The following is a 26,531-nucleotide window of genomic DNA, read 5'->3' on the forward strand; positions in this document are numbered from 1 at the left end:
ATGGCTTGCAACGCGATTACAGTTGGAAACCATTGACACATATGGCTAGGAATTGCAGTTTGGAAGGGAAAGCCATAACATACCCCTTCTGAATTGCGATTCATTACCTATGTTTGCAGTAGGTAAAACTTTACTGACTAGTTAATTGGGGGTAGTACATAGTGCTACTCGATCTAGCAGGTACAAACCTACAAATTCAGTGAAAAAAGTTAAGTGCATCTGACCCATCTTGCTCCAAATATTGTTCGAAAAAATGTCACTTCATTTGGTGTAGATTGTATATTATTAACTTCAATGTGGAGATATTTTTGTAAACAATATTTATGCCAGGATATGTATCTCAGGCGATGATCATTATTCTGGTACCACACCTTCTTGGCACACCCCAAACCATCCATTAACTCTTTTGGTAACTCATTGTTGCTAACTTGCTTGTTTACACTCTCACTCACTCAATCCCTCACGTACTCTCACTCGCTCACGTTCCAGTGCTTATTTACACACTTGCTCTCTAACTTAGGGGCATATTTACAATATTCTGGTGTGGGGCAGTGTTGCAAGCCTTCTAGCAGCACTGCCCTATGTCAAAAGAAAAGGGCAGGAATATGTACAAGGTATGGCTCATTCCTGTCCTTTCTGCCAGCACCGGCACACAAACTGCAGCTGGGCGCGAAAGCAAGCACCCAAGCACCATTGTGTAATGGTGTCTGTGTTGTTGGCATGATTGCTTTTGTGCTGGAAGGCGCACCTTCCTGCACAAAAAACAATCAAAGGAGGCATTTTCCTTATTTTATATGTGCTGCAGAACGCAGCACACATGGAAAGAGGAAAAAGCGAGGAGAAATGTGAAAGTTACCCCTGCTTTGGGAAGGCGTTAGTTTTAGCGCTGCCCCAGATTTACGCTATGTTGTAAATCTAGGGCAGAATCACAATGCATGGAACACCCACAGCAACACCACTGGAACGCTCCTTCCATGTAGAGTAAGGCGTGTGCAGGGCCTTCTAAATATGGGCCGGTACCCTGTGCCTCAGGAGCGTCACAAAAGCGACACTCCAGCTGTGTGAAAGTGGTGCAGGGGCTTGTAAATATGCCCTTTAGTCGATTACCACCGTCTGGAGACATGACATGTATAGTGGACTACATCTTAGTGTCCTGCAGGTAATCAGCTAACTCACTATTCAGTCATTCACTTTCTACTCACTCATTAGTTCATATGTTCAATCTTTTACAAATCACCCTCTCTCTTATTCATACACCCTCATATATTCACTCATTGACGTACTCATTCTCACACTGACTCTGCATCACTCCATCACATTTGTTATGTTACGTGGGTTTTTACAATCAAAGAGAATCAGAGCCAACATGCTGAATAGGTTAATTGTAGGTATTTTGCTAAACCAGGGCTGAGGACCAGGCGAAGCTAAGCAATTTAAGGGAAAAAAGTGACGCAGGAATGTTTATATGTATCTACGCCAGCATAATTGCTCAGACCACATCTCAATCTATTGTTTTTTTTAACCCTCGTGCCACCTCAGACAGGTGCAACCATGTTTAAATCAGCCATGGTCAGGAACAGCACAACCTGAACTGCCATCTCTGGGACCCCTAAAAAGAACACGAGCCACCGAATTTTGGCTATTTTGGTCTCATTAACGAGGAACATACTCAGTCCTGTGGCACAGTGAGCATGGGACCTATGTCAGTGGCTACCTGTCGCACTTATGGTTTCTCACTGAGAAAAAAAGTTATGGATGGAATGCTTAAATTAGTCTAAACCCTAGATCCGTGCTGGCCTAAGTGCCTGGGGTGTGCTCAGATGTGAGTCCTATGCTCACTGTGCCACAAGGCTCAATGTGCACCATCTTGATAAAGCCCAAGTAGAATAAAACCGGTCTGAGGCGTCTTGTGTGCCCATCTGGAAGGGACCCAGCCTGGCAGATCTTACATTTTCCTGTTGCAGGACGGTCAAAACTTGTTTGTGTACAGTGGTTCCTGACTGAAGTGGCACAGTGTGCCAAAAGATGACAACAACGGAATCTGGCAACGTTGCAATTGCCATGGGCTGAGGCTTTTGCACGCATTCCACCTTTGTCAGGGCTTTGGAAATTTGATCAGAGTGAGCTATTTTTAGGGACTACTGACCCCTACTGGGGAGATGACAAAGAACAGGAGTTCTGTTCTCAGAAAGTGAATGAGCAATAAAGATGCCTTTAAATCTTGTTTTTGTCTTCTCACATTTGCTCTGTGTTTCAGAGACAAGGGTCACATGTCAGCTTATGTCTTTTTACAATCTGCTGCCTATTTTATCTTAGAGGTTGGTGTTTACTTTTCTTTCTCTGACTGCAAAGTTAGAGGATTTTGTAAAGGGAACTGGGCTATACAATGAGTGTGAAATGGAAGGCTGTATTTAGAATGTCAGTTTTTTTCTTACACACAACAGTTAGCTTGTAAATGGACAGTACAACTATTTCAAAATGCATTTCAGTAGTTAGGAAATATCATTGTTTAGTAATTCTCTGCGATGGAAACAGATTTTAACAGGGTGAAAACAAATTCAGAGCACTGTACTTGCTGATGTGCAAATGATAAATATTTTTGCTGAAACTCAATTTCCACATATTATTGTTTATAAACTACATACCCTTTTCAGTAAAACTGCTTGTTAGTGGGAAAGTGGAAAATGTGCAGTCTGTAAATGACAGTGTGGTACCACATCATGCTTAGTAATATATTTATTAGAAGTCACTTTTTAAACATGACTGAAAAACATTCCTGCCCCCACACTGATGACAATTCTGTTAGTGAACTAAGAAGCCATTCAGGGCTCATGTGTACTCTATATGTGGGCTAGATTCTTATTGCAAACACAAGGAGATGATGGACAGAGTGCTGAAAATGTTCAGACACTCATCCCCCAGTCACAGATCTGGGTTGAATCCATCATCATCCTTTAGCTCACTTTGCCGTCTCAGTTCAGACCCAGCTATATGCAAATCAGTCTTGACACTGTGCCTCATGGGAACAGTCTTGCCCGAACTGCCAAGCCAGGTCTTCCCTGAACCAGACACAAGCATCCTGGGACCGGTTTGTGGGTAAAACCCTTCATCAGCCAGGCTAGCTTGAATCCAGTGGCAAAGTGAGCTAGGAACCTACGTCTGGGCATACCCGCCAACTTAGGGCAAACAAAGCAAACACAAGGAGATGATGGACGGAGCGCTGAAACTTTTCAGACACTCACCCCCAGTCACAGATCTGGGCTGAATCTATCATCATTCTCTAGCTCACTCCGCCACCCCAGTTCAAACTCGGCTAAATGAAAATCAGTCTTGACCCTGTGCCTCATGGGAACAGTCCAGCCTGAACTGCCAGGTCTGGTCTTTCCTGGACCAGAAACAAGCATCCTGGGACCAGTTTCTGTGTAACACCTCTCATCGGCCAGGCTAACTTGACTCCAGTGGCAAAGTGAGCAAGGGACCCACGTCTGGGCATACCCTCCCAACTTAGGGCAAACAAAGCAAACACAAGGAGATGATGGACGGAGTTCTGAAACTTTTCAGACACTCAGCCCAAGTCACAGATCTGGGTTGAATCCATCATCATTCTCTAGCTCACTTCGCCACCCCAGTTCAAACCTGGCTAAATACAAATCAGTCTTGACCCTGTGCCTCATGGGAACAGTCCAGCCTGAATTGCCAGGCCAGGTCTTCCCTGGACTAGAAACAAGAATCAAAAATGTGATTTCCGCACCTTATGTAGAGCTCTGTATGTAACATAAAGGAGACCAGGTCCACTCTTTGGAAATACGTCTGTTGGTCAGTATACCAGTAAAGAAGTCCTACATGTCCCTGATTATGTGCTATGTGAGAAAACTCAGCGGACTGATGCACTTCCTGTAGAATTTGTGCATAATTAAGTGGTTACAGTTCACCATTATAGGGAAACAGATCAATGGGTTAATGCATATATTATAAATCACATTTCCTCCCAGTAGTATGCTGGTAATGTGAGCTCTTTAACAACCAATATATAGTTATTTTGAAGAAATCTAAATTACAAATATTGCTCATGCCCAATTATTGCATCAAGACTACCTCAGACCTGGGACACCAAATCCCAACCACTGGCGTCACTAGAGTTGATAAAATGGGGCCAATTCCTAGTTGTGTTGTCTTGCCTCCAGCCCCAAAATCCCTCTCTAAGAGAGCTCTCGACTTCAGCCAGAGATAGATACAGAATAAACAGGCACTACAACTTGCCAAATCCATTAATTTGTCTAACTGCCTTTTACTGCAAAGCAGCATTTTTTGCTTATAACGTCTAAATCTGGCTTTGTATGTATGTATGAGTGTATGTATCTGCATAGACATATGTATAGGTTAGAGGTGCGCGAGCCACTGAAAGCTCAAGCCAGGCTCGAGCCTGAAGCCTGGCTTAGTTTAATAATCTCAAACCCATAATGAGCCGAGCTTCCATGTGGCTTCTGTCTTCCCCCTCCATCTACCCTCATGCACAAACGGGTCAAACAAAGCATTAACATTTGAAGTATCATGGAGAGAAAAATAGATGCCCGTTTAGTCGCTAATTTGTACAAAGTGAAACCAGAAAGCCTGGAATAATTGCTCTGCTTTCCTCCTTAAGTAAACTGTGTGATTTTCGGCAAAGAGTCTATCTATCCAATCCCCCTTTTTTCTTCATTAGTGCATGTGAAACCACTTTCAAATAGGTGAGTTCATAATAGGAGCTGGGCAAAAACCTATTGTGTTTGAATATGTAATGTTGCTCTGAGAACTGTCTTCTCTTTTAGGTCACTAATGGCACTGTCACCAGGGTGGTGGTGGGGTGAAGCAGGAATAGCTCTATGTTTATGTTAAAAAAATATCACTTTAAATAAGAGCTTCTCAGTGCAGTGCTATATTATGTGACATATTAACGTCACACCACGAACATGTTAAATAAACACACTTGTTTGAATTTTGAAGAGACTTTATCATATTTTATGTGGTGTGTTGTAGGATTTATGTGGTAGACATTTTCAGGGTTCGGTTTGTGCACAGGCTCTAAGACCAAAGCCAGGCCCATGGCTCGGCTCTGCTTCCCCCCACCCCCCATTAATCTTTTGGCTCACCCACCTCTAATATATATGCTCACATGTATGCAAAATCAGATTTGATCTCATTTATATATATTATATATAAAATTTTGCAGGCTGGTAGAATACAGGCTCTTTTGAATGAACACTGCCAATGAAGTCCCCCTGCACCACATGACCTTCCAAGGTGTATGTTCCACCCCCGAAATATCCTCTGGACCTCACATCAAGTGTCCTCATCTTTGCACACACCTCTCCCTACTGTCTGGGACTCCCACGCCTCCCTCCTCTGTAACTGCACACACTGCTCCCTGCTGTCTCGGACCCTCACACTGCATGTCTCACAAAGATCACGTGCTAGACCCCAGGCGGTGGGCTGTCTCATGCCCCGCACTTCACACCACACCTGGGCCTGTAGGGACTTGCAAGCGCAGTCGTGTGCTCTCTGACAGAAATGTACTCCGTAGCTGTCACAAGATCCAGAAACTCTCCTATTCTGGCTGGGGTCCACTGTTAGGTAATAAGCAGCGCAAGCCATGGGCAGTGGCTGCATCATCACAATTATTAGAAATTCGATATTTGTTAGCTTGCAGTTTAAAAATGCACCAATGTAGTTTATTTAAGCGGTGCCTTAACACAAGCTTATTTACAACAAGGGGTGGTGAGGGACAGAGTCTCTGAATTAAGCAGAATACTCTCACCCAGTCAAGAGATCAGGGCTAGATCCAACACCGTTTTTTTAGCTCACTGCACCATCCCAGTTTCAGAACCTGGCTGTATGCAAATTAGTCTGTTCCTGTCCCAGTGCATGATGGGAACAGGGCAAACCAAACTACAAAAGCCAATTCTTACACTGGGAAGGAAACAAGCTTCCGGGGACCGGTTTCTGGCATTACAGCCGTCTTCGGCCCGGCTTGCTTGAATCCTGATGGTGCAATGAGCAAGGGACTCATGTCTGAGTATACCCTTCCACGCTTAGGGTGGACAAAATTATTTACAACAAGGGGTGGTGAGGGACAGAGTCTCTGAATTAAGCAGAATACTCTCACCCAGTCAAGAGATCAGGGCTAGATCCAACACCGTTTTTTAGCTCACTGCACCATCCCAGTTTCAGAACCTGGCTGTATGCAAATTAGTCTGTTCCTGTCCCAGTGCATGATGGGAACAGGGCAAACCAAACTACAAAAGCCAATTCTTACACTGGGAAGGAAACAAGCTTCCGGGGACCGGTTTCTGGCATTACAGCCGTCTTCGGCCCGGCTTGCTTGAATCCTGATGGTGCAATGAGCAAGGGACTCATGTCTGAGTATACCCTTCCACGCTTAGGGTGGACAAAATTATTTACAACAAGGGGTGGTGAGGGACAGCTAGCACAAATCTCACTTCTAATTAAAATCAAATGGAAAAGTATGCTCAGCTGCAAGTTTTCTATTTATAGTTAAATTAAATATGCAGTATCTTACGTGGCTGATAGAGGTCCCTTTACAACTCCACAGGGACACCTAGTGACAGCCTGCGGTACTGCACCCTTTCCATGCTTAGTGGAATTTTCTTTATTACTTATGCTACTGCTGTGATATTTTAAACAAAAAAATAGCATGTGCAACGCCAATAGCTAAAAGTTTCACTAATGTGAGACCTATTGCATTGCAAATGCTTCATTCTGAAGGGGCTAGACACATCGTCTGTTCAGGCACCTTATCCTCTGTCATGTTGCCACCGTCCTGCCATTTCAGTGTTGCACCTCCCGCGGCTTTTCACTTTCACTTTTACTGGTTATTGATACCTGGAATTTGGCTGTTCTTCAGGGCAGCTCTCACTCATGGCTGACCGCCGCAATGCTCCAAAAGGGCCCCATGACCTCGAGGAGAAGCTCAGACAGGCAGACATCATGGAGGAAGCCGTGGATGCTTTCATACCTAACCCGTCACCATGACTATAGCAGAGGTTCTCCAACCGTTCTCCCGATACCTTAGGTCATATGCCATGTCCATGCAATCATTAAACCCCACCCCTGTAACTTCACCCATAGCCGGATAGGATACCCCACCCCCTAAGGACCACGTTGTTGGCCTCCACATGACTACATTGGCGCATATGTCACAAGACCTACCTCTTGACCACGCTTACTTCACTGTCATTACTTCCACTATCGGCCTCCCTATCCCCCTCATACCTTCATGCAACAACAGTGATGGACGTTGTTTCCTCTGGCTCAAGAAGCAACGCTTCTACCGTAGGTTCCAAGAGAGGTCACTGGAAACCTGAGGGCCTGTCCCCTTCTGAGGTCTTCTCGCCCCTATGACTCTGACACCTCCCTAGACTTTGACCCGGATGCACTTATACACCCCAGTCTTTGGACGGGGCACCCACCCATTTTGTCACGGAGTATTTCTATGGCCGTCTTAAGTGGGGATATGTCAGACACGTCCATAACACACTGCTCAGACTGCCCTCGGCCAGACAAACACGATATGGTAAGACTCAATCCAAGTTTGGCCACCTTTTTAAAGCGCCTGCTGCACAAAATACTTGAAATGACGGTCATCGGCAAGTACACAGATAACCCAGTGGACCCTGACATCCTTACAGGATGGGCCCAAAGTGCTCCAATTGTGTACTACTGTCTGTAGAACACCAAGGCTTGGTGTTAACTCACAGTGACCCCAAACTGCCAGGGCTTGCTACTGCAGAGGCAGAACCTATAGCAAACAGCACGCTATCCAGGGACAAGTTCGCCAATGACCTGTGCACTCTTGGCCACACATTTATGGCCTGTGACAAGGCCCAGACGTCCTTCCTCTAAATATCCAACCCAACGCCTTTTGGCACGGCCGGACATTTTTGAAGGCGACCAAGTGGCCACACACATGCACAAGGTCCCCAGTCTTAACATCTGCCCAAAGGTTGTGGGTCCTCCAACCACACCTGAGAAACCTTCTCTCCTGCCAGGGCACGAGGAGGAGGTCTCTGTCACTATGAGAGAGGTTCCTTCCATTCCCAGGACAACTACAACACCGGAGTAAATTATCACGGTAAGGCTTATTCTACTTTCCTTTTGTCTTAGGCGGCAGGCCTCAGTATTTTCTTTCCAATTGGATTTCTCTGATTGCTGAAACATGGGTCCTAGAAACACTGACAGGCTACCACATAAAGTTTTTTGGTGGAGGGAATTCACTTCCTCAGAGTTCTCCTCTAGGAAAACAACTGGAGGGTACGTCTCAGCTCGAAGGGTGTCCATCTCTCTATTCTGATATTTCCTCTCACCAGAAATGTCTTCAATTTGTGTGAGACAACCAATGGCACAGGTTCAAAGTGCTCCCACTTTATGACCACCCTCCTCCCCTTAGTATTTTACCACTGTCATGCGTCCGGTAGTCGAGAACCTACGCTCCAGAGGCGTTTGTCTGATTATCTATCTTGACAACATTCCCCCGATGGCAAGCAGTTTACAGTCCAGCTCCTTCAGGACCTTCATGGTTCAACGAAAGAAAATCCATTCTCGTTCTATGTCGATTCATGTAGTTTCTTGGTTTTTAGATTGACTTCATGTCAGTCCAGTTTACCCTCATGCCACAGGCGTCGTGCACAGTCCAGAGGGAAATTTATTTCACCCCTCACAAAGACAAAATGGCCCTGAGAGTAGTACTGGTCAGAATCGTGGGCTCTCTGGCTTTTCCAAAGCCATTTTACCAGTCCCCCTTAGACCTAGTCTCTGGAGGCAGATTGATCAGCTCTGAATAAGCTACTCTCCTCTCAGGAGGGTGGGTCTTTAGGCGTTGAAGCCGAAAGACCCACCAGAGACTAGGTCCGAGCTTCAGAGGTGGTTAGTACACATGACTCGCTGGAACGACTGAGCCATTTTCGACCTCTTGTCAGACTAGATGCTTGAATCAGGCACTAGTGGGGTGAGATGCCAAGTAGGGAAAGATCTCCACCGGAGGTCGGTGCTCCTCGGAGGAATCCACCCTTCTCATGAAATGCTTCATGATGTTTGAAGGGTCCTGTAGGATAGATTACAGCTCCCTCTCACCAGTGGGTGCGTTTGGTTGAGAATGGACAATATCTCCACTGTCCACCACATATACAAACTGGGGGACTAGATCCTGTCTTTTAGCATTAAGTGTGGGTCAGCCTGACATCATGGCCTTAACTTCATATATCAGTGACTACAGAATACCTGCCAGGTCAGAGCAACCTGGTAATTGACTGGAGCCTGAGATATCTCTGAGATTCCAGTGGGGGTGGCTCCATCTCATTATGCCTGGTGTGTATTATATGCACATTATCCAAGTGTGAGCTATGAACACACTGGTACTTGTGTGTACAAGCCCTGCAGGTGTGAGCTTTGTACACACTATGCTAGGTGTGAGCTTTGTAGAAATGGTGAACTCTGTGCCAACTCTGACAAACTATGTTAGGTGCATGCTAGATACAAGATGTATGCTAGATACAACCTAAACAGGTGCACGCTCTGTTCAAACTATTCCAAGTGTAGAAGCTCTGTACAAAGTATGCCAGGTGTGTGCTCTGTACAAACTATACTAGGTGTGAGTGCGGTATACATTGTAACAGGGGAAAGCTTTCTATCAATCAATCAATCAGGGAATTGTTAAGCGCACTACTCACCGTGAGGGTTTCAACGTGCTGGGGGGGGGGGGCAGAGGATAAGCAGCTCCGGTCAGTCGAAGAGCCAGGTCTTGATGGTCTTCCCGAAGATGTGCAGAGAGGGGCGTGTCTGATGCTGACAGGGAGCTCGTTCCAGGTCTTGGCTGCGTTGTAGGAGAAACTCTTCCACCCATTTTGGCTCTCCGGATGCGCAGGGTTTCAGCGAGGGCGAAGTCGGCAGATCAGAGGTTTCTCTTGGGTACGTAGAAGGATATTCTTTTGTTGAGGCATTGGGCCACCAGGTGTTGTCTGTCCCATCCGGTAGGAGAGGGTCCGAGGACGAGGACCTCTGTATTCTCCGAGAATTGAGCTTCAAGCAGCTGCTGCTCATCCAGGATGTGACGTCCTTCATTCCTTCCTGGAAGCTGAGTCGAGTGGTGATGGGATCCTTGGTGAGGGAGAGGATGAGCTGGCTATCTACACTCTAATCTAGGTGTATAAATTATGCCATGTACGCAATTTGTAAAAACAATGCCAGGTGTGAGGGCTGCACAGACAACAACAGGTGAAAGCTATATTCAGACTATTCCAGGTGTAGTGGCTATGTAGAATTTATGCCAGCTGTGTGCTCTGTACAAACTATACTAGGTGTGAGCACTGTATACATTGTAACAGGTGCAAGCTAGCTATCTATATACTAATCTAGGTGTATAAGCTATGTTAGGTATGTGATTTGTAAAAACAATGCCAGGTGTGAGTGCTGTACAGACTACAACAGGTGCAAGCTGTGGTCAGGCTATTCCAGGTGTAGCAGCTATGTAGAATTTATACCAGGTGTGAGCTCTGTACAAACTATGTCAAGTGTACAAAGTATACCAGGTGTGAGGTGTAAGCGCTGTAGAGACTAGTACAGGTGCACGCTGTGTTCAGACCTTGCCAGACTTAGCGGGTATGTCATGTACATGCTTTGTAAAAAGAATGCCAGGTGTGCGCTCTGTAGGAAAGATGCCAGGTGTGAGCTCTGTAGGAACAATGCCAGGTGTGAGCTCTGTATAAACTACGGAAAATGCAAGCTCTGTAAAAACTACGCCAGGTGGGAGCTTTGTACAAACTACACCAGGTGTGATCTCTGTGCAAACAACTCCAGGTTTGCGCTCTGAGCAAACTACGTCAGGTGTGAGCTCTGTACAAACTATGTCAGGTGTGAGGTCTGCACAAACTACGGTAGGTGTGAGCTCTGTACAAACTATCAGGTGTGAGCTCTGTACAAACTACGGCAGGTGTGAGCTCTGTACAAAGTACTCCAGGTGTAAGCTCTGCACAAACTACGGCAGGTGTGAACTCTGTACAAACTATCAGGTGTGAGCTCTGTGGGAACAATGCCAGACGTGAGCTCTGCACAAACTACACCAGGTGTGAGCTCTGTACAAACTACGCCAGGTGTGAGCTCCGTACATCCAGGTGTGAGCTCTGTACAAACTTCACCAGGTGTGAGCTATGTACAAACTACACCATGTGTGAGTTCTGTACAAACTACTACAGGTGTGAGCTCTGCACAAACTACACCAGGTGTGAGCTTTGTACAAACTACACCAGGTGTGAGCTCTGTGCAAACTCCTCCTGGTGTGAGCTCTGTACAAACTACACCAGGTGTGAGCTTTGTACAAACTACGCCAAGTGCGAGCCCCGTACAAACTACTCCAGGTGTGAGCTCTGTACAACCGATGCCAGGTGTGAGCTCTGCTCAAACTACACCAGGTGTGAGCTCTGTACAAACTACGCCAGGTGTGAGCTCTGTACAAACTACTCCAGGTTTGAGCTCTGTATAAACTACACCATGTGTGAGCTCTGTACAAACTACTCCAGGTGTGAGCTCTGTGCAAACTACGGCAGGTGTGAGCTCTGTACAAACTATGTCAGGTGTGAGCTCTGCACAAACGACTCCAGGTGTGAGCTCTGTACAAACTACGCCATGTGTGAGCTGTGTACAAAATAATCCAGGTGTGAGCTCTGTACAAACTACACCAAGTGTACAAGGCATACCAGTTGTGAGGTGTAAGCGCTGTAGAAACTAGAACAGGTGCACGCTGTGCTCAGACATTGCCAGACATATCAGTTATGTGAGGGACATGCTTTGAAAAAAGAATGCCACGTGTGAGCTCTGTAGGAACGATGCCAGGTGTGAACTCTATGCAAACTATGCTAGGTGTGAGCTCTGTACAAACTACGCCAGGTGGGGGCACTGTACAAACTACGCCAGGTGTGAGCTCTGTAGGAATGATGCCAGGTGTGAGCTCTGTAAGAACGATGCCAGGTGTGAGCTCTTTAGGAATGATGCCAGGTGTGAGCTCTGTAGGAACGATGCCAGGTGTGAGCTCTGTAGGAACGATGCCAGGTGTTAGCTCTGTACAAACTACGCCAGGTGTGAGCTCTGCCCAAACTACAGCAGGTGCAAGCTCTGTAAAAACGATGTCAGGTGTAAGCTCTGTAGGAACAATGTCAGGTGTGAGCTCTGTAGGAACGATGCCAGGTGTGAGCTCTGTAGGATTGATGCCAGGTGTGAGCTCTGTAGGAACGATGCCAGGTGTGAACTCTATAGGAACGATGCCAGCGGTGAGCTCTGTACAAACTACGCCAGGTGTGAGCCCTGTACAAACTACGGCAGGTGCAAGCTCTGTAAAAACGATGTCAGGTGTGAGCTCTGTAGGAACGGTGCCAGGTGTGAGCTCTGTACAAACTACACCTGGTGTGAGCTCTGTATAAACTACACCATGTGTGAGCTCTGTACAAACTATGTCAGGTGTGAGCTCTGTACAAACTACAGCAGATGCAAGCTCTGTAAAAACCATGTCAGGTATGAGCTCTGTAGGAACAAATGAAGGGTGTGAGCTCTGTAGGAACGATGCCAGGTGTGAGCTTTGTACAAACTACACCAGGTGTGAGCTCTGTGCAAATTACACCAGATGTGAGCTCTGTGCAAATTACACCAGGTGTGAGCTTTGTACAAACGACACCAGGTGTGAGCTCTGTGCAAACTACGGCAGGTGTGAGCTCTGTACAAACTACGCCATGTGTGAGCTCTGTACAAAATATTCCAGGTGTGAGCTCTGTACAAACTGCACCATGTGTGAGCTCTGTACAAAATATTCCAGGTGTGAGCTCTGTACAAACTACACCAAGTGTACAAGACATACCAGGTGTGTGGTGTGAAGTGTAAGCGCTGTAGAAACTAGAACAGGTGCTCGCTGTGGTCAGACTTTGCCAGACATATCGGTTATGTCAGGGACATGCTTTGTAAAAAGAATGCCAGGTGTGAGCTCTGTAGGAACGATGCCAGGTGTGAGCTCTATGCAAACTATGCTAGGTGTGAGCTCTGTACAAACTACGCCAAGTGTGAGCTCTGTACAAACTACAGCAGGTGTGAGCTCAGAACAAACTACACCAGGTGTGAGCTCTGTAGGAATGATGCCAGGTGTGAGCTATGTAAGAACGATGCCAGGTGTGAGCTCTGTAGGAATGATGCCAGGTGTGAGCTCTGTAGGAACGATGCCAGGTGTGAGCTCTGTACAAACTACGCCAGGTGTGAGCCCCGTACAAACTTCACCAGGTGTGAGCTCTGTACAAACTACGCCAGGTGTGAGCTCTGTACAAACTACTCCAGGTTTGAGCTCTGTATAAACTACACCATGGGTGAGCTCTGTACAAACTACGCCAGGTGTGAGCTCTGTACAAACTACTCCAGGTGTGAGCTCTGTGCAAACTACGGCAGGTGTGAGCTCTGTACAAATTATGTCAGGTGTGAGCTCTGCACAAACGACTACAGGTGTGAGCTCTGTACAAACTATGCCATGTGTGAGCTGTGTACAAAATAATCCAGGTGTGAGCTCTGTACAAACTACACCAAGTGTACAAGGCATACCAGTTGTGAGGTGTGAGGTGTAAGCGCTGTAGAAACTAGAACAGGTGCACGCTGTGGTCAGACTTTGCCAGACATATCAGTTATGTGAGGGACATGCTTTGAAAAAAGAATGCCACGTGTGAGCTCTGTAGGAACGATGCCAGGTGTGAGCTCTGTAGGAACGATGCCAGGTGTGAGCTCTATGCAAACTATGCTAGGTGTGAGCTCTGTACAAACTACGCCAGGTGTGAGCTCTGTACAAACTACAGCAGGTGTGAGCTCAGTACAAACTACACCAGGTGTGAGCTCTGTAGGAATGATGCCAGGTGTGAGCTCTGTAAGAACGATGCCAGGTGTGAGCTCTTTAGGAATGATGCCAGGTGTGAGCTCTGTAGGAATGATGCCAGGTGTGAGCTCTGTAGGAACGATGCCAGGTGTGAGCTCTGTAGGAACGATGCCAGGTGTTAGCTCTGTACAAACTACGCCAGGTGTGAGCTCTGCACAAACTACAGCAGGTGCAAGCTCTGTAAAAACGATGTCAGGTGTAAGCTCTGTAGGAACAATGTCAGGTGTGAGCTCTGTAGGAACGATGCCAGGTGTGAGCTCTGTAGGATTGATGCCAGGTGTGAGCTCTGTAGGAACGATGCCAGGTGTGAACTCTATAGGAACGATGCCAGCGGTGAGCTCTGTACAAACTACGCCTTGTGTGAGCCCTGTACAAACTACGGCAGGTGCAAGCTCTGTAAAAACGATGTCAGGTGTGAGCTCTGTAGGAACGGTGCCAGGTGTGAGCTCTGTACAAACTACACCTGGTGTGAGCTCTGTATAAACTACACCATGTGTGAGCTCTGTACAAACTATGTCAGGTGTGAGCTCTGTACAAACTACAGCAGATGCAAGCTCTGTAAAAACCATGTCAGGTATGAGCTCTGTAGGAACAAAAGAAGGGTGTGAGCTTTGTAGGAACGATGCCAGGTGTGAGCTTTGTACAAACTACAACAAGTGTGAGCTCTGTGCAAATTGCACCAGATGTGAGCTCTGTGCAAATTACACCAGGTGTGAGCTTTGTACAAACGACACCAGGTGTGAGCTCTGTGCAAACTACGGCAGGTGTGAGCTCTGTACAAACTACGCCATGTGTGAGCTCTGTACAAAATATTCCAGGTGTGAGCTCTGTACAAACTACACCAAGTGTACAAGGCATACCAGGTGTGAGGTGTGAAGTGTAAGCGCTGTAGAAACTAGAACAGGTGCTCGCTGTGGTCAGACTTTGCCAGACATATCGGTCATATCAGGGACATGCTTTGTAAAAAGAATGCCAGGTGTGAGCTCTGTAGGAACGATGCCAGGTGTGAGCTCTATGCAAACTATGCTAGGTGTGAGCTCTGTACAAACTACGCCAGGTGTGAGCTCTGTACAAACTACAGCAGGTGTGAGCTCAGAACAATCTACACCAGGTGTGAGCTCTGTAGGAATGATGCCAGGTGTGAGCTATGTAAGAACGATGCCAGGTGTGAGCTCTGTAGGAATGATGCCAGGTGTGAGCTCTGTAGGAATGATGCCAGGTGTGAGCTCTGTACAAACTACGCCAGGTGTGAGCCCTGTACAAACTACGGCAGGTGCAAGCTCTGTCAAAACGATGTCAGGTGTGAGCTCTGTAGGAACGCTGCCAGGTGTGAGCTCTGTACAAACTACACCAGGTGTGAGCTCTGTAGGAATGATGCCAGGTGTGAACTCTATAGGAACGATGCCAGGCGTGAGCTCTGTTGGAATGATGCCAGGTGTGATCTCCGTAGGAACGATGCCAGGTGTGAACTCTGTACAAACTATGTCAGGTGTGAGCTCTGCACAAACTAGGGCAGGTGTGAGCTCTGTACAAACTACTCCAGGTGTGAGCTCCGTACATCCAGGTGTGAGCTCTGTACAAACTTCATCAGGTGTGAGCTCTGCACAAACTACGCCAGGTGTGAGCTCCGTACATCCAGGTGTGAGCTCTGTACAAACTTCATCAGGTGTGAGCTCTGCGCAAACTACATCAGGTGTGAGCCTTGAAAAAAATACACCAGGTGTGAGCTCTGTGCAAACTCCTCCAGGTGTGCGCTCTGTACAAACTACACCAGGTGTGAGCTTTGTACAAACTACGCCAAGTGTGAGCTCTCTAGGAATAATGCCAGGTGTGTGCTCTGTAAGAACGATGCCAGGTGTGAGCTCTATAGGAATGATGCCAGGTGTGAGCTCTGTAGGAATGATGCCAGGTGGGAGCTCTGTAGGAATTATGCCAGGTGTGAGCTCTGTAGGAACGATGCCAGGTGTGAGCTCTATGCAAACTATGCTAGGTGTCAGCTCTGTACAAACTACGCCAGGTGTGAGCTCAGTACAAACTACACCAGGTGGGAGCTCTGTAGGAATGATGCCAGGTGTGTGCTCTGTAGGAACGATGCCAGGTGTGAGCTCTATAGGAATGATGCCAGGTGTGAGCTGGGTAGGAATGATGCCAGGTGTGAGCTCTGTAGGAATGATGCCAGGTGTGAGCTCTGTAGGAACGATGCCAGGTGTGAGCTCTGTAGGAACAATGCCAGGTGTGAGCTCTGTAGGAACAATGCCAGGTGTGAGCTCTGTACAAACTACGCCAGGTGTGAGCTCTGTACAAACTACACCAGGTGTGATCTCTGTAGGAATGATGCCAGGTGTGAGCTCTGTACAAACTACGCCAGGTGTGAGCTCTGTACAAACTACACCAGGTGTGAGCTCTGTAGGAATGATGCCAGGTGTGAGCTTTGTACAAACTACACCAGGTGTGAGCTCTGTAGGAATGATGCCAGGTGTGAGCTCTATAGGAATGATGCCAGGTGTGAGCTCTGTACAAACTACGCCAGGTGTGAGCTCTGTACAAACTACACCAGGTGTGAGCTCTGTAGGAATGATGCCAGGTGTGAGCTTTGTACAAACTACACCAGGTGTGAGCTCTGTAGGAATGATGCCAGGTGTGAGCTCTGTAGGAACGATGCCAGGTGTGAGCTCTGTAGGAACGATGCCAGGTGTGAGCTCTATAGGAATGATGCCAGGTGTGAGCTGGGTAGGAATGATGCCAGGTGTGAGCTCTGTAGGAATGATGCCAGGTGTGAGCTCTGTAGGAACGATGCCAGGTGTGAGCTCTGTAGGAACAATGCCAGGTGTGAGCTCTGTACAAACTACGCCAGGTGTGATCTCTGTAGGAATGATGCCAGGTGTGAGCTCTGTACAAACTACGCCAGGTGTGAGCTCTGTACAAACTACACCAGGTGTGAGCTCTGTAGGAATGATGCCAGGTGTGAGCTCTGTACAAACTACGCCAGGTGTGAGCTCTGTACAAACTACACCAGGTGTGAGCTCTGTAGGAATGATGCCAGGTGTGAGCTCTGTACAAACTACGCCAGGTGTGAGCTCTGTACAAACTACACCAGGTGTGAGCTCTGTAGGAATGATGCCAGGTGTGAGCTCTGTACAAACTACGCCAGGTGTGAGCTCTGTACAAACTACACCAGGTGTGAGCTCTGTAGGAATGATGCCAGGTGTGAGCTCTGTACCATCTACACTTGGTGTGATCTCTCTGTAAACTATAACATGTGTAGCTTATGTGCAAACCTCTCCAGGTGTAAAAGCTGTGCCAGGTGACTGCTTTGTAGAAACCATGCCAGGTGTGAGTTCGGTACCCACTATCCAAGGAGTGCAAATGATACCAGGTGTGAGCGCTGTCCAGACTCTGGAAGGTGTACAATTTGTGACAGAAGCGAGCCTGTTAAAACCATCCCAGCGGGCATTTGAGGATAGGACTTTCGAAGGATGTGGAGGAGAGCTGGGCACCGCACCGGGTATAGAGAAAGCGACAGCTGAGCAGTGGAGAACGGGGTAGACGAGGCGCTATGGACTGTGGTGCTGACACTGTGCCATATCTGCCTGGAACGCTGTGAATGTCTGCAGGTCCCGGCCTGCACAGGCTGTGCCCCGGGGGAGCGTCATGCATACCAGCACACCCTGCCTCCTCGGGGCACTCAGTGCGAGGCCTCCTCGGCTGCTGCCTGGCGAGGGGCTGCACGGCAGTGCTGTGGAGCTGTTGACTCCGTGGCTCGAAGTGCAGCGAAAGGAGTCTGTTAGTGCTGTCGAGTTTCTCACCTGTCAGTCAACAGGGTCGTACTGCCTTATAAACGGGGCCACTGGAATCATGCGGGAAGGGCCAAATTATGCGTCAGGATTGAGTAAATTATGCGGCAAGGAGAGGCAAATTATGCGGCGTAATGCAGCACATTTTATGATAGTAATTCTTCATTCTATTGTCATTTTTACACTTTTAACACTGTTTGGGCATAAGTTGCACCTCATTAGTACAACTTTAACACCCAAATATAGCAATAAGCAACAGAAAGGTGACCTGTCAAGCTTTGCAAAGGGCCTTCCGTTTGAGATAGAATCAAAATAGTTTTTTTTATTAAAATCTACAGATTATGCAGCAGATGATAGCTTTAGTGACAAATGTTCCAAATCTATAATTATGCAAAAAAACTGCACACAAACACATAATTCCAGGGGCCCTGCCTATAGGGCAATCAGGTAGTGCCCAGTTGGATGTCCTGACAGATCAGTTTCAGCTCTATGACAAATAGAATAGAAAGGGGCTTTACATCGTGACCTCCTACCTGAAAACCATCAGAACATTATTTACATTATGAACCCGCTGACAAATGGGATAGGAAAGGCCTTTACATTGTAAACCCTCTGCCAAATACAATATTTTACTGATATTTAATAGTGATTACAAAGGCAGTAGGTCTCTCCTTTAAGGTTGGGAATGACTTGACAAAGCCTGTAGGCATAACCTTGCTGCTCTTGAAAAGCTCTGTGTTGCAATGGCACATGTAGGGGATTGCTGCTTTGTAAAGATACAGCCTACTGCCACACCGATAGTTACTTAGGGCTAGATGTAGGTAAATCAGATTTACCGATTCATAAATACGGAATTTTACCGATTCGGTATTCATGAATCGGTAAATCTGATGTAGGTAATTATTCGGTAACAAATACCAAATCGGTAGGATTCGGTAATTACCGATTCGGTAATTACCGAATCGGTATTTGCCATTGATTCCTATGGGCCTTGAAGCCCATAGGAATCAATGGCAAATACCGATTCGGTAATTACCGAATCGGTAAAAATACCGAATTGCCAAGGGGGACAGGGCGTCACTTTGACACCCTGTTGCACCCCTGTTTCTGGCTTGTGTGCCATGTGATAAACTTATTAATAATCCATCCAGCACTCTTTTTTCTTAGTATTTACTCGAATTTTAGTCTTACTTTGTTTGTGTGCTCATCCCACCTAGTGTGTTGTCTGGAAACACTGTTCAGAATACTTTGATTGGAGGAAAGCGGTGCTACCGCTTTCAGAGGTGGTGTGCACTGTAATCCATAGACCGGGAGGGTCTTACTCTTTTGTATTCTTTTTCAAGAAATTTTTCAGATTCGAAATAGTTTCAAACTGTTTGTTTATTCGTTTTTTCTTTGTTTCTTTGCTTTTGTTTTAACATCAATTCTCACTGTTTGTGATTTTCACATCATCACATCTCACAATTGATATTTTCCCCAATGCATTTCGGGTCATTTACGACCCTTCCTCAGGGGTCTCTAATAAAACAAACAAGGAAAATATTATGAGCCGTCCGGCCTGATCATCTGACACACAATACATAACATTTTGAATATTCAACATGCTAAATCATTTTCTGTTGAAGGTGCACTGGAAATATAACGGTAGACGTCATCTCATACATTCGTGATTAATTGAAATCTCTATACTAAAACCATGAATTACACATGACCAATCAAACTCATAGTTTAAACAAAGTTATAAAGGAAAACTTAAATAAAAACAATTCGGTTATGTTTCATGCCATACGGTTAAACTGTTGCGGTGACACCATTCAGTATGAACCGTTTTCCATTTGTAAAATGCCCGAATTCGAGTCTAGACTTAAACGCTTAAAACAAAATGCGCTGACACGTTTCTAAGGTTCAGGGGCAACGCGCTGGGTTTCTAAACATTAACTACCCGGTTACAGCGGGGATATTTTAACTTACGCGAATGTGATCTTACAGCATATCCTGTTCCTTAGCCAATAGGAACTCCACTATCTGGCCCTCGAGCCCTGAAACTTAAATACGCGCTCTAATTGGCTTGAATTGCATTCACGTGATCGCGGGGCTCTTAACTAAAATCTATTTAAAATGCACGATGAAATGTCCATATTCTTATTCGAAAATAATAAATGTTCAACTCAGTGGCGACAAAACCCGACTTACATTATGATATCGGCCAAATGACATTGTGAAATTTTTTTTTTTCTTTTTTTTTTCAAGTGAGCATATATGAGGCTGTATAATTAAATGTTTCAATGTTCAATGCCTAAGATGGCCGACCTAAAAACAATTTCACAATTTTTACATGTGACCAGAAGTATAGTTTATTTAATCATCTTCCAACTTTATAAGTCCCTAGTGACACTGAACATTGAAACATTTAATTATACAGCCTCAGTAGCCAGTTGATTTATGCTCACTTGAAAAAAAGAAAAAAAAAAACATTTCACAATGTTATTTTCACAATGTAATTTGGCCGATATCATAATGTAAGTCGGGTTTAGTTGCCACTGAGTTGAACATTTATTATTTTCGAATAAGAATATGGACATTTCATCGTGCATTTTCAATAGATTTTAGTTAAGAGCACCGCGATCACGTGATCGCAATTCAAGCCAATTAGAGTGCGTATTTAAGTTTCAGGGCTCGAGGGCCAGATAGTGGAGTTCCTATTGGCTAAGGAACAGGATATGCTGTAAGATCACATTCGCGTAAGTAAAATATCCCCGCTGTAACCGGGTAGTTAATGTTTAGAAACCCAGCGCGTTGCCCCTGAACCTTAGAAACGTGTCAGCGCATTTTGTTTTAAGCGTTTAAGTCTAGACTCGAGTTCGGGCATTTTACAAATGGAAAACGGTTCATACTGAATGGTGTCACCGCAACAGTTTAACGGTATGGCATGAAACATAACCGAATTGTTTTTATTTAAGTTTTCCTTTATAACTTTGTTTAAACTATGAGTTTGATTGGTCATGTGTAATTCATGGTTTTAGTATAGAGATTTCAATTAATCACGAATGTATGAGATGACGTCTACCGTTATATTTCCAGTGCACCTTCAACAGAAAATGATTTAGCATTTTGAATATTCAAAATGTTATGTATTGTGTGTCAGATGATCAGGCCGGACGGCTCATAATATTTTCCTTGTTTGTTTTATTAGAGACCCCTGAGGAAGGGTCGTAAATGACCCGAAATGCATTGGGGAAAATATCAATTGTGAGATGTGATGATGTGAAAATCACAAACAGTGAGAATTGATGTTAAAACAAAAGCAAAGAAACAAAGAAAAAAGGAATAAACAAACAGTTTGAAACTATTTCGAATCTGAAAAATTTCTTGAAAAAGAATACAAAAGAGTAAGACCCTCCCGGTCTATGGATTACAGTGCACACCACCTCTGAAAGCGGTAGCACCGCTTTCCTCCAATCAAAGAATTGTGGGGCATGTCTGTGTGCCACATGGCACAGGTATGTACACCGGAATTCGTTATTTACCATGCTAATAGTATTACATGGTAAATAAAGAATTCTTAGGGGCCTGTGGCACTGTTTACCGTGCCACCTACATATTGATTTACAGAATCGGTAAATTTACCGATTCGGTATTTTACCTATTCTGTAAATTTACTGAATCGGTAAATTTACCGATTCTGTAAATCAAAGGCACCCTACATTACAAAACCCAAATACCGGTAAGTAACGGCCGAAATCGGCCGTTACCGACCGGTATTTGGTCTCCTACATCTGGCCCTTAGTACTATACAGATAATATGATCTGACATGATGTATTGATTAGTTGTCCCCTGTGATATTTCTTTGGGGTACTTGTTTTGCACTCTAAGATTCTGCAAGGCCCTTTTAGGAAGGGTTTCCACTGAAAGTCATTGTACATATTTGTACGTTTGTGTGTAGTATTAACTCTTTGGGTACTAATGATGTTCTGGAAATGTCCTAGCACCGACACTCGCGGCTGAGGATGTGGCCAGCACATCCTAACACCCATGGGGAAGCGCTGGCACTCCCCTCGTAGCCCCACCGCCACATGCCCCCATCAGGGATGGCAGTAGAAGCGTTCTGCTGCCACCCCATTCCCCGACGCATCATCCTAAAGAGCCTGGACACACTGGAAGCTATTTGCTTCTAACTAATTGTGGCTGCAGGACCTTTTCGAGGTAGGTTCGCTCGCCGGGCGAGGGATCGGGGTTGAAGAGGCACACTGGGGGAAAGGAAACCTTTTTCCTGTCCCCTGGTGACTCTCTTTGGTCCATGATCCTCATGGCAGGGACCACGATCGCGCAGCAGGAAAGCACCCACTAGACACCAGGGCTCTCTTTTTGGTGCAGGGAGTGGCCCCTTGGGCAAGCGCCGCTCCCCAAAATATCTGGCCTCTTGTTTTAGCCATTTCTAGTCATGGATTGGCTGTGTTTTTAATCCGATTTGCCCCCGGGGGGGTGGGGTGGGGGGTAAATGCCACTAGACACCTGGGATTAAGGTGGCTACATATTTTATGGGGAGCAACCCGTGGGCAAGGGTCACTCCCTCAGGGGAAACATTTTCCTTTGTTTCTGCCCCTTCCCCCCAGGGGTAAATCGACTCTTTTTTAGGCCAATCTGCCCCAGGGGGTGGGGGTGTGGGGGAGTGGGCCCTTGGGCAAGGTTGCTCCCCAAAATATTTGGGCATTGATTTTGGCCATTACACCACTAGAAACCAGGGATTGTATTGTACATATGTGCTGGGAAGCGGCCCCTTGGACGACAGTCACTTCCTATTTTTGGGGGCATGTTTTGGCTGCTTTCTGCACCTCCCTTCCCACCTCAGATACAGTTTTTAGGCCAATCTGCCTGCGGTGGGCAGACAACTACTAAACACAAGGGATTATATTTTTATATATGTTGGGGGAGCTGCCCATGGTCAACAGTCGCTCCCCAGTATTGCCTACACATGTCTTTTGTTTTCTGCTCTTCATGGGAGGGATCATATTTTTCTTAGGCCAATCTGCCAATGGGAGGGGGTAGAAACCCCCTAGACACCAAGGTATAAGTACTTCTGTGTGTGTGTGTGTATATATGTGTCTGTGTGTGTATATATGTGTGTGAACTAGCGTTTGGATGGTGGTGTGAGTTTACTGGCATTTGGCTAACAGTGTGTGTGGCTGAGGTTTGGCTGATGGTATATTTGAACTAGGGTTTATGCTGGCAGTGGTTGTGGACTATCTTCTGGCTGACGATGTGTGTGGCTGACGTTTGGATGGTGGTGTGTGTGAACCTATGTTTGGCTTGTGTTTGGCTGTTGGCTGGGGTAAGGATCATTCTTGGGTGCCAATTTCTTGCCTTTGCCTTGTGCCTCCCTTGCTGGCAGATCGGACGCCTGTGATGCCAATTGGCACCTAGTGACATATTTCATAGTGTTTTATATTGGTAACTATTTTATATCTTGTCATAATTTGCATTTGTAATCTTAATGTTTTATCTCTCTTTTTTATTGCAGTGCAAATCTTTTGATTTCCTTGGAGGTAACTCCTGCTTGTGGTTTTGGCACTAGTATATCTGCAATTTGTGCAGTTGCATGCGTTTGGTGAGGAAACGGTTTTGTAATGTTTACTTTTAATGAGTATTATTGCTCTGCTTGAATGTTTTTTTAATGGTTGTAATAATTCTAGCATATTTAGCTTATGATTTTTGTTTGTAAACTCATGTTTGGATTTGTGCAGTGGGATATCTTTGGTCCTTGCTGTCTGTTCAGAGTAGGTACAGTTGATCCTCAGTCTAGCTGTATGTGGCAAGTGAGACACATCTTTTTACAGTATTAAGTTCATTATGTGGATTGTAGTGATAGTGTTATTCCATATGTCAATAGTTATATTTACTGTCTGATACAGCTGGGTATGTTGAGGTCTGATTTGACACAGCATTGTTTATTGTTGTCTTGTTTGTTGTTTTAGTTTCACAAGTAAGCATTATGACTGCCTACAAGTTGACCGCCAGCAGATTGTAGGTTTACTTTTTGAATCTGCCTCTGTACATTGCTCTGAGACTGACTCTGCATCTGAGGCAGAGGACCAAGTCGAAGATTCAGGAAGTTAATTTTCTGTTTGAGAGGGATCATTAGATGATGAATCCACTATTAGTGCTGATGAGGAGCCTCTTTTAGAGGAGGACACTGATGTGCTGGTAGTGCAGCAAGAGCAGGCTGGACTTTGCATACAAATGAGTCTGCCCAACTAGACCCTTAGTGGCAACTGCTATATTTCTAGCAACTATGAGTCAGGATCAGTATTTGTTTCTGCAGCTGATGCTGCATTTTGTGGATTATGCTACATCATTGTCACGCGATAAACCTGATTGTGAGCGTCTCTTCAAGATTCGGCCTGTCCTTGACCATTTAGTATATCCTTTCTTAGAGATGTATGCTCTAGGGAAAGATATATTTGTGGCTGAGTCTCTGGTCTTGTTCAAGGGATGTTTGGTTTTCAGACAATAAATTCCCAGCAAGAGAGCACATTATGGTATTAAGCTGTATATGCTGTAAAAGTGCCACTGAATATGCGTTTAATTTCAGGGTGTACACTGGTAGGGATTCGTCAATTGACCTTCCTGGTTGTCCTTCCAGTTTTGGAGTCAGTGAAAAAAATGTGTGGGAACTTGCCTAATCACTTTTTCACAAGGGTCACCATTTATACGTGGACAATTTCTACGCATATGTGCAAATATTTAAATAATTGTTCAGAGTAGGTACTGTAGCATGTGGCACAATCCGCTCTAAGCGTAAAGGTTATCCACAAAGAGCTTGTGTGTAAAAAATATTGAAAAGGGACACGAGCAGTGCTTTGGGTAGTAATTAACTCATTGCTGTGAAATTTTCAGACAGAAGAGATGTCCACATGCTGACAACTATTCATGATGAAAGTACTGCACCGGTGACTGTTTGGGGTCAGGTTGCAGAAGTGCATAAACCAGTGCATATTCTAGACTACAACAAGCACATGAGAGATGTAAATAGAGTAGATCAAAGGTTGGAGCCTTGCAATGATGCTCGAAAGTCTTTTATCTGGTATAAGAAGTTGGCGGTTCATCAATTTCATTTAGCATCCTTCAATGCTTATGTTATTATAAAAGATCAATCTCCAGAAGTCAAGATGTCTTTTCTGCATTCTGTATTAGGAAGCCTTATTGCAGTTGAGCAGGTTAGTGTTCCTAGAGTCGTAGAGGATATGGCTAGATGAAAAGATTGCCATTTTCCTGAATTTATTCCTCCAACACCCAAAAAAATACTTTCCTTGTCAGAGATGTAGAGTCTGTGTCCGTAGAAGAGTATGAAAGGAGATTCATATGTACTGCCCCGAGTGTCCTAATTCTGGTCTATGTGTGCCCACATGTTTTATATTGTACCATACATAACTCAAGCATTGGGAGCAACCACGACAATAAAAGGAACTGACTGTGGTCTGTGTTGCTATATATTTCCTGTTTAGATACCTGGTTGGTATTTGATGTGCGTATGCAGTCATAGTTGGGGTTTCATATTCTACCAATAGGATGGTTCTTTCTATTTGAAAAAATGTGCTCCTTATTGTTGGATGTTTTATTTTTGTCCTGTCTGTGCTTTGTGTGTGTAATCTGTTCATTGTGGGAGTGTACTAGAAATGAAATTGGTGTGAAGCTTCATGGTGATGTCTGAGTAGTGTTTGGCTGATGGTGTGTGTGTGCCTGGTGGCTGGCTAGTAGTGTGTATGTACTGCTGTTTAGCTGCCAGTGTGTGCAGTGACCAGCAGCAAGTCTTTACATACACACTGTCACCGAAACGCCGCTCCACATATTCCGCCAGCTGCCAGGCGGTGTGATAGCTTTATCTGAACTAGCATCTGGTTGGCGGCTGGCATCTGGCTGGTGAGAACTGGCATTTGCCTGGTGGTGTGTGTAGGGATTTGTTGCCGATCACTACAAACACACTGGCAGCCAAACACCAGCCCACACACTCTTCCAGCTTCCCGGCAATGTGATTGCTATGTCAGTCCTCTGTGCGTAGGAATGTGATAGGCCCTTGAATAGCGCTGTTTGTTGATGTGAGTGTTGTAACGTGCTGGGCCTCGGCTGGCGGTGTGGATGGTTTTGTGTGTGTGTGAAGCTTGAAAGGTGTGTGAATGGTCTGTAAAGCTGTTGGTGCCTTGTCATTACTTTATAGATCATGAGCTGTGAATCACTGGTTCAGTATTCGAAAATGATGATTGCCTTATTGACAGTGGTTTCTACATTTTAAGTTTCATGAAATCCTTAGTTAATACCATTTACATTTTGAACTTTTCATTCACTCTCGTGCCAAATCCAACCAGTATGTGTGTCAACTTGAGTAGTTGGTGGTGGTGCAGTGATATTTGTCTTTTCTGTCTTTCTCTGCGAGAGTGTACATTGTTTCTTGGAAAAATAAGCCAATTTCAGATATTTTCATAAACTAGACACCAGGGGGACTCCAGGGTGGTGTGTTCTTGTGTGGATCCCACTAGGTTTTCCTACCCAGAAGTCCTTGCAATTCCCAGACATAGTCTAAAAACACACCTTTTCTTCCCGGCAATGTGATTGCTATGTCAGTCCTCTGTGCGTAGGAATGTGATAGGCCCTTGAATAGCGCTGTTTGTTGATGTGAGTGTTGTAACGTGCTGGGCCTCGGCTGGCGGTGTGGATGGTTTTGTGTGTGTGTGAAGCTTGAAAGGTGTGTGAATGGTCTGTAAAGCTGTTGGTGCCTTGTCATTACTTTATAGATCAT

Source organism: Lissotriton helveticus, chromosome 7 (assembly GCF_964261635.1).
Source record: "Lissotriton helveticus chromosome 7, aLisHel1.1, whole genome shotgun sequence".
NCBI classification, from domain to species: Eukaryota; Metazoa; Chordata; class Amphibia; order Caudata; family Salamandridae; genus Lissotriton; species Lissotriton helveticus.